Source organism: Mus caroli, chromosome 9 (assembly GCF_900094665.2).
Source record: "Mus caroli chromosome 9, CAROLI_EIJ_v1.1, whole genome shotgun sequence".
NCBI classification, from domain to species: domain Eukaryota; kingdom Metazoa; phylum Chordata; class Mammalia; order Rodentia; family Muridae; genus Mus; species Mus caroli.
Genome location: NC_034578.1, coordinates 40,028,663 through 40,036,744, shown reverse-complemented (window position 1 = coordinate 40,036,744; position 8,082 = coordinate 40,028,663). Strand labels below are relative to the sequence as shown.

The window sequence follows — 8,082 nt, the reverse complement described above, 5'->3', positions numbered from 1 at the left end:
CTCCTTCTTCTTCTTCATCTCCCCCCTCCTCCTTCTTCATTTCCTCCTCATAATGCAAGAGGGAAAAATAAATACTATGCTCCAAAAGCTTAAATGTGTATACGAGAGTCAAGGATGCAGACCGCTCGTCCTCTCATCTGTGCTGAACCTCACCCTGAGTTCTAATCCAGAACTCAGTCGGGTCTTTTCTTGATGCTAAATCTCAGCAGGGCAACAGAGCTGAGTCAGGCTCCTTTCAGTTATTATTGGAGCCAAGTGAGGCAGCAGTATGAATGGCAGAAATATAGGCAGCAGAGCCACAGAGCACTTCTCATAGCAGGTCACTTCTACTGTCTGGAGTTCTATCTGTAAAGTAAACCCTTCCAGCTTGTCCTTCCAGCTTGTCCTTCCAGCTTGTCCTTCCAGCTCTGATGAAGAAGGAAGAGAAGCCATACTTCCCAAATACCCTCCATGCACCTGGTACACTGCACCCCTATGTCTTAAAGAGTCTGTGACCCAGTGACTCCATCACACACAGTGAGTCAGGATTATGGAGAAGGGCTTCGGAGTCAGACAGGCTTGGGCTGAAGTTGCAACGCCATTATCTGCCTGCGATGTGACTTTAAACAAGTTTTTTAAGGGCACCAAGCCTCAGTCTTTTCATTTGTTAAATGGGTCCAGTAATAACGAAAACACCCTTGCAAGCCTACTCTTGCTCTCTTTTACATGTGATAAACTTCTTAAGTAGTTTACATCTAGCATCTTTCCCTTCTTTTATGGAGGAATAATCTTGGTCTGAATAAACATGGAGGCTGGAGGTGGTTTACACCTGTAATCCTAGCACTGCAGAGACTGAGGCAGCAGGACTGAGTTAGAGGTAGCCTGAGCTACATAATGAGACCCTGTATCAAGAGGAAGGAAGGGAGCAAAGGAGAGAAGAAGAGAAGAAAAATGAAAGCAAAAAGCTGCTTGTGGTTGCTTATGCACCTGGAAGGCCTCGGCAGGACAATTGCTTCAAATTCCAGGTTAGCCTGATCTACATAAAGAGATCTTGTCTTAAAAGGGAGAAGGAAGATTGAGAGGAAGAACTTAGTAGTAGATGCTGGAAGCCCAGCCAGGAGTGGTCACTGCACTTGTTTCCCATCTTCCCAGTTCTGATTGGAACAGCGAATTCCTTCCATGATAAGCAGCCTGGGCACCGTGACGACATGCTGCACTCTCTACACTGACTCTCCTAGGAAGTCCCACGGAGCTAAGAAATAGTTCTCATAGTATTGTGTTCATCTATTCCCGCCAGCTCACCTCTTGCCTCATCTAGGGGCAAACAGCCCTCTAGACTCCAGAGACTTCCAAAAGCCCCCTGTGGTACTTCTCCTTGACTAAAGATGTGGAGCAGCCACTGCCCTCTGGTCTATCAGGGTCTATCTATACTAAGAGAACCAGGAGACACTAGCGAAAAGAGGATCAGAAAACCAGGGACAGCATCCATGGATACAGTTTCCGACAGTGGTGTCCCAGTTGGCTATACAGCAGCACCCTGCTCACAGTTGTCCATGTCCTGGACCACAAGAAACACCAGCTAGAACAGGGCTTCTCTGAGGGCACAGCCCCCATTCCGTTTAGCACCAGCACTGCAGGGTCCTTCCTGTGTCCTGCTGCCAAAGATTCAGGAACATGAAAGAAAAGTCTCTTGCCTTTCTTGAGGAGATGCAGGCAGGACAATCAGGAAACACCAGAGTCTCCTATCCGAAAGCTACTTGGTGGTGGTGGTGATGATGATGATGGTGATGGAGGATGGGAGAGGGGAGGGGGGTAGAACATGGGATGCCACATCTGTTCATCCGAGGTTCTAGGGCAGAGGATGAGGCTCTCACTTGGTTGATAGAGTGTTTGCTTAGCAGTCAGGAATCCCTGAGTGCCATCCCGAACACCACATATATTTGTGTGGTTTTTGTTTTTTTGATTTTTCAAGACAGGGTTTCTCTGTGTAGCCCTGGCTGTCCTGGAACTCACTCTGTAGACCAGGCTGGCCTCGAACTCAGAAATCCGCCTGCCTCTGCCTCCCAAGTGCTGGGATTAAAGGCGTGCGCCACCACTGCCCGGCCACCACATACATTTGACAAGGTGGTCCACACTTGCAACTCCAGCACTTAGGAGGCACAAGTAGGAGAATCAGAAATTCAAAGCCATCCTCCATTACCTACCTAGTTTGAGGTCATCCTGGGGATATGTGAGACACTGACTTCAAACAGCAATCAAAAACAGAAATGAAGAATCATTGACCACACTTGTCCATTGCTTTGTTGTGTAGAAGCTTGATTTTCTCAGATAGTTGACCCCCATTTGCACAAGAGAAGAAGCGGCGCGATCAAGCCAGTCTGTTGTAGGTGAGACCAAGGACTGGATAAGGCTGTTTCTGCATGTACTTCCCGGAGGTGTCTAAGTGGACAGGAGACTTAGATTCTGAGGGAGAAGCCAGGAACTCTGGAGTGAAAAGGTCTTCCCAGTAGAATCAGCCTTGTTGAGGGTATGGTTCATGCTAGAACATTTTCATGGAGTGTTTGTGGTTCAGTCCCAGTAACATAAAAAAAAAAAAAAATAGAGGGGTTACTAAAGCTCAACCTCAACCCACCTGAATGGGGTGCTTTAAACCCTATTCACTGGAGATGTGTTACCTGCCTGCCCTATGCCTTTACTTGGAATATATTTTTAGATTGTTTTCTTGAGATGCACCTTTGCCAGCTCTTAATAGATAAGCTATAGAACTCTGCCTCACTGCTCAGGAGAAACATAGGAGGAGGAGAGAAAGAGAGAGAGAGAGAGAGAGAGAGAGAGAGAGAGAGAGAGAGAGAGAGAAGCACCACCTTGCCTGTAATTGAAGGCAGGTTGGGAGTTGTTCTGCTTTGAAACGCGCCTTCTTGTGAAATGTTTTATGAAACACTTTCCACAAACGAGTTATGCAACCAGAACAACAGCTTTGATCCTTCTCCTCGCCAGTGATGGAGTCATTAGTGCTGGACTGTTTTCCCCCCCAGAGAGGGTCATGTGACTGTGTCCTGTGTCGAGGAGCTAAAGAGAAGGACCCCAGCCCCACCATGCACCTGTCCAACTGAGGAGGAGGCACAAGGCACAAGCACCACTTTGCCCATCTCTCCTGATCTACTACTTCTGGGATGTTTCTATTTCTAATGTTTTCTAATAGAAGGGGTGATAAGCAGGGTCAAGCGAGCACGGCCTTGAGATTTGGGGGTGTCTGGCTTTGTATCTTTGTATCCACATCTGAAGCTCTCCTGGTTTCTGTGGGTGAGAAGTCTCCACGTTCTCCAGGCCAAGGAAGACACCAATGAGGGCAGGAAGGGGCTTCTAGCTCCTTAGGAGGGCACCTTCTAGAAAAAGACTACTGCCTTCCAAAATAGTAAAGTCAGGGAGTTCACTTGGATTAGAAAAGATAATCACTCACAATAGCTCTTTACCTCTCTGGTCACTGCCCAAGACTCATTACAATATCTTTGCACAGAGCCGTGGGTGGAGGAGAGCCTACACCATCAAACCATCTGCTAGGTAGATGAGATGTTCTGTGCCTGCACCAGGGCAAGTGCGTACTATGGCCCCTGTCCCCGGCGATTAGCCATCCCAGCTTGAGCGCAGAGAGAGGCCTTTCCACTCAGGTGACAGGAACTGTCAACAAGGCCTTGAAGACCATCTTCACGGTGCTAAGCAGGCTGTGGGTTCAGTTATGTTTTCACAAGTATGAGGGGGAAACTGGGTTTTCGTCCAATTTGCCTGCGGTTCTCAGAAGTCAACGGGACCCGGCACAGGTTTCTCTATCTCATCTCGCAGACCCACAGCCAACACCCAGTTGCTTGGAAAGGTTCCAGCCTTTTCCACTCGACAGCTGTGAAAAGGGATTTTTTTTTTTTTTTTTTTTTTTGTTTTGGGGGGGTTTTTTTTTTTTTTTTTTTTTGGATTAGTGAGGGCTTTATTTCTTAATTTCGTAGCTTTCTCAGCACCTGAGAGTGTCCCAAAAACCACGCTGGAGGCAGTACATTGGAGTGCACCTTCTTCCTGTGCCCTGCAATGCTTGTTTTTGTTTTTTTAAACCAAGGGACATCTTGGCCCACAAGCTGAGGCTCTGGAAGAAGTGTTCCTGTTTTTGTTTGTTTCTTTGTTTGTTTTTCAGGACAGGGTTTCTCAGTGTAGCCCTGGCTCTCCTGGAGACCAGGCCGTCATGACTGTCTCTGCCTCCCTACTGGGACTAAAGTCTTGCACACCATCACCTGGCCTCCTGCGTCTTTTTCTTTGTTCAGGCTGCCTTCTTTGGGGGTTACTCTCAGCACTTCTTACCCAAGGGGTTGGGGGAGGGGGAAGGGAATTGTGAGAAAATGAATGAATAAAAAGACTGATGAGTGGAAAACGAGACAAATTAATCTCCGAAGAGAAACATAAGTTACCAAGACGCTCCAGCCTGCACCTTAAGGAGGTCTCTACTATCAGGCATTCCATTTGCTGAACTGGGGGGGGTGGGTGTGGCCCCCTCCAGAAGAGTGTCGGGGCATCGATCTTTGAGGCAGATGAAAGGGTGCATTTTCTTTTATGGTGGTACTGGTTTCTGAACTTCAGCACGGCAGGAAGACCTGGCAGCGATCCTAACAGATAGCACCCAGGTTGGAGGCAGAGCGCATGCTTCCGAGCTCTGTCATAGCTACACCCCCTTATCTCTCTCCGTGGAGCATAATGAGCCTGGAAAGGAACCCAACACTTGCCTTGGAGCTGGAACTATGCCAGGCTGCTTGGGATGGTTCTACCAGTGTGATTTCTCCCCAACCTCCATGTTCGCATGCTCTCCTCTGTCCCTCTCCTTCCCTCCTGCCTCCCTGAGCCTCTCTAGGATGGGGATGCCTGAGGGCAGAAAAAGAGCAGAAAGCCAAGAACCCAGAGGTATGGCAGAAAGATGGTCAAAATGGCTTTTGGAGCAGATTTGTTTTGGTGGAGGTGGTTTTGGAAGAGGAAGCCATTGATTATCTAGTTTTTTAAAACCTGCTAACAAGTGTCTCAGTGGAATCTAGGTTGTTTAGACTCTAAGGGTTGTGGACTGAAGCCAGGTATCAGCATTCCTGAGACAGATGGGCAGAGCTAAGGGGGCCTAGGGAGGGAACTCTAGAGACCAACCCATCTGCTGTGTCTTTTGAATTCTTAGAGTTCTCTCTGTTACCATTAGTGCTACCATTTCTTTTCCTTACTTCGTTTTGCTTCAAGCTTCTAGAATGATCTCTCTGTGTGTGGGCAGTGACTTGCAAAGTATGCTGGGAAAGCCAGCCTCTTACCAATCCATCTGTCCATGGCTTCTCTGGGGGAATCTCTTGGTAGTCACTGGCCTACCACATCTACCATCTGTGCATGCGACTAGAGTTGGCTTTTTCTGCTTTAGAGCCAGAGGGATAAGAACCACATAAGAACACCTAACAGGTGGCCTATCCATCAAAATCACATGGAAAGTTAGAGACTGAGTTAGGATGAGAAACGGGGTCCGCCTTGCTCACTGTCCTGTGTTTTCCTAACTGCCTCATCAGATCTTGTAGGTCAGAGGAAGGCATTGAGTCCCCTGTAGCTGGAGTTGCAGGCTGTTGTGAGCCACCTGATGTGGGTCCTGGTTATCAGGAAGAACAGCAAATGCTGCTAATCAATGACTTATCCCTCCAACCCCATTGTTGTCTTTTAATCAATTAATATTCTTCAGGTTCCCACTATTTAGCTCCTTCCTTTCGCCAATGAGAATCCCTTCCCTGGTGATCAACGTTCATTTTCCACAGGGATTCAGCACAGGTTCAGATGTTAATCTCAGTTTGCTTGTTTGTTTGTTTATCTAGCTTTGTGGTTTGTTTTTGGGGAGCAGGTCTCCCCAATGTGGCCCAGGCAGTCCATATACTGGAGACCTTCCTTCCTGCCTGGTCCTCTAGCAGCAGCATGCACCACCTTGTCTAGCTCATACTCTCAACTCTTTTGCTTGGGTCAGGCAAATACCAAACAGGAAGGATTCCAAGTTACCAGTGATATTCCCTGTATAGACCAAGACAATGGTTTATGCCAGAGTCTTCATGGTTCAGAAAACAACCAGCCCTCAGCTCATCAGCTGGTCTATTTCAGAAGGTCCCACCAAAGTCTCTCTCTCTCTCTCTCTCTCTCTCTCTTATTTATTTATTTATTTATTTATTTATTTATTTATTTATATGAGTACACTTTAGCTGTCTTCAGACACACCAGAAGAGGGCATCAGATCCCATTACAGATGGTTGTGAGCCACTACGTGGTTTCTGGGATTTGAACTCAGGACCTCTGGAAGAGCAGCCAGTGCTCTTAACTGCTGAGCCATCTCTCCAGCCCCCAAAGTCTTTCTTAAGGGGTGGTGTGGACACTGTATTCCTTGATATATTGTATGCTTTCAAAGTCACTTGGCTCCCCTCCCTGTGGACTTCCTAAGTTTTTGTGAAAGAACAGTTGTTCTGGCATAGGAGAGGGATGGGCACAGGCAGCACTTCTTGTCTTCCCTAGGTATTCCTGGGAAACCCAGAAGTGGGCGGTTCTTGTGTGCTTCGTGAAAGGGTGGTAGAGATGGAAGAACTGGAAACCACCAAGGGTCCCTCAGGCTCTTGTAAGGAAGGCATTCCTCTGCTTGTAGAGAGACTGCCACCCTGTCGCCAAAATCATGCTGACCCAGAGGGCTTCAGCAGATGTAGCTTAGCGCTAAGAAGGTAGACAAAAGAGATGAATGGACAGAGAAAGAGATGAATGGACAGAGTCCCCTGACAGGCAGTTTCCAGGCTGGCAAGCTTCCTTGATGGCAATCCATACATTTAGAGAGTTTTAAAGATACTATTTAGACACACAGTCACCTCAGAAAGGAAATTCTGATAGCCCAGTGTAGTAGAAAAGCAAAGGATCTACAAACATTTATCCTAGTAAGCGTTCTTTCGTCTGGTTGGTTGGTTGGTTGGTTTTGTGTGCAGCCCAGGCTGAGTTCAGATATGATCCCCCTACCTCACCTTCCCAATGGCTGTGATCAGAGTGCATGGTCACCCTGATCAGACTAGCCACTGAAGAGTATTTTCAGTGGTTTGGGTTTTTGTATGCTTTGCTTTTGTTTGTTTGTGACAGGGTCATGTTATCCTCCAAGCTATCCTTCAATCACAATAGCCATTATTGTCATCAGAGCAGCTGAGACTGTTTGTAAGAGATCCCCCCACCCCACCCGCAGCCACCAGATCAGGCCTGTTGACTGATGAAATCCCCACCTGGGAGGATGAGGAGGGCTGTCAGAGGCTTATCTGAGGTTCATAGCATCCTCTCTGTTCCTTCCCGCCAGTCGTATGTGATTCTGATCTCTGTGTGTGTGTGTGTGTGTGTGTGTGTGTGTGTACCACAGATATTAACTGGAGTGGGTATTCTATGCAGCCATGGGAAAGCCATCATCGATGCTGAAAGAAGACTCTAGGATGGCTGCTCTGAGGTCCCCCATGCTCCTGTATGTGCCCGTGCCCCTGCACCTGCTCCATAAGGAAGCCTGTCGTTAAACCCACTGTTTCCCCGGAGCATACTTTGGTGGATTCAGATTTTGTCATTGTGGCTTTATAAGGAGAGGACAGACTTTTGTGATATCTTCCTAAGGCATGAATTTTCACTAGCCCTGAAACTCACCATGCATCCCAGGCTGGCCTTGAACTTATAGCAGTCCTCTGGTCTCAGCCTCCTAAGCACTGACATCACAAGAATATACTGGAGTTCCTGGCTCAGCTTTCTCATTACAGAATTTAAAATTATACTTATTTCTCTTCATTCATTCATTCATTCATTCATTCATGTGTGTGTGTGTGTGTGTGTGTGTGTGTAGACATGTGTTGTAGCACACATATGGAGGTCAGGTCATCAGGCTTGGTGGCAAGAGCTTTACTTGCTAAAGGTCATCATAGCAAAAGTATGAGCAAGCCTAAGTTTTCTTTATTTTTTTCTCTTTCCTTTCCTTTCCTTTCCTTTCCTTTCCTTTCCTTTCCTTTCCTTTCCTTTCCTTTCCTTTCCTTTCCTTTCCTTTCCTTTCCTTTCCTTTCCTTT

At 47.2% G+C, this 8,082-nt stretch overlaps 1 protein-coding gene across 1 annotated transcript in view; it reads left to right on the top strand.

Annotated features, from left to right (window-relative positions):
• Positions 1 to 8,082, top strand: part of Pou2f3 (POU class 2 homeobox 3) — an 81,912-nt gene that overhangs the window by 49,995 nt on the left and 23,835 nt on the right. The window lies entirely within an intron of this gene.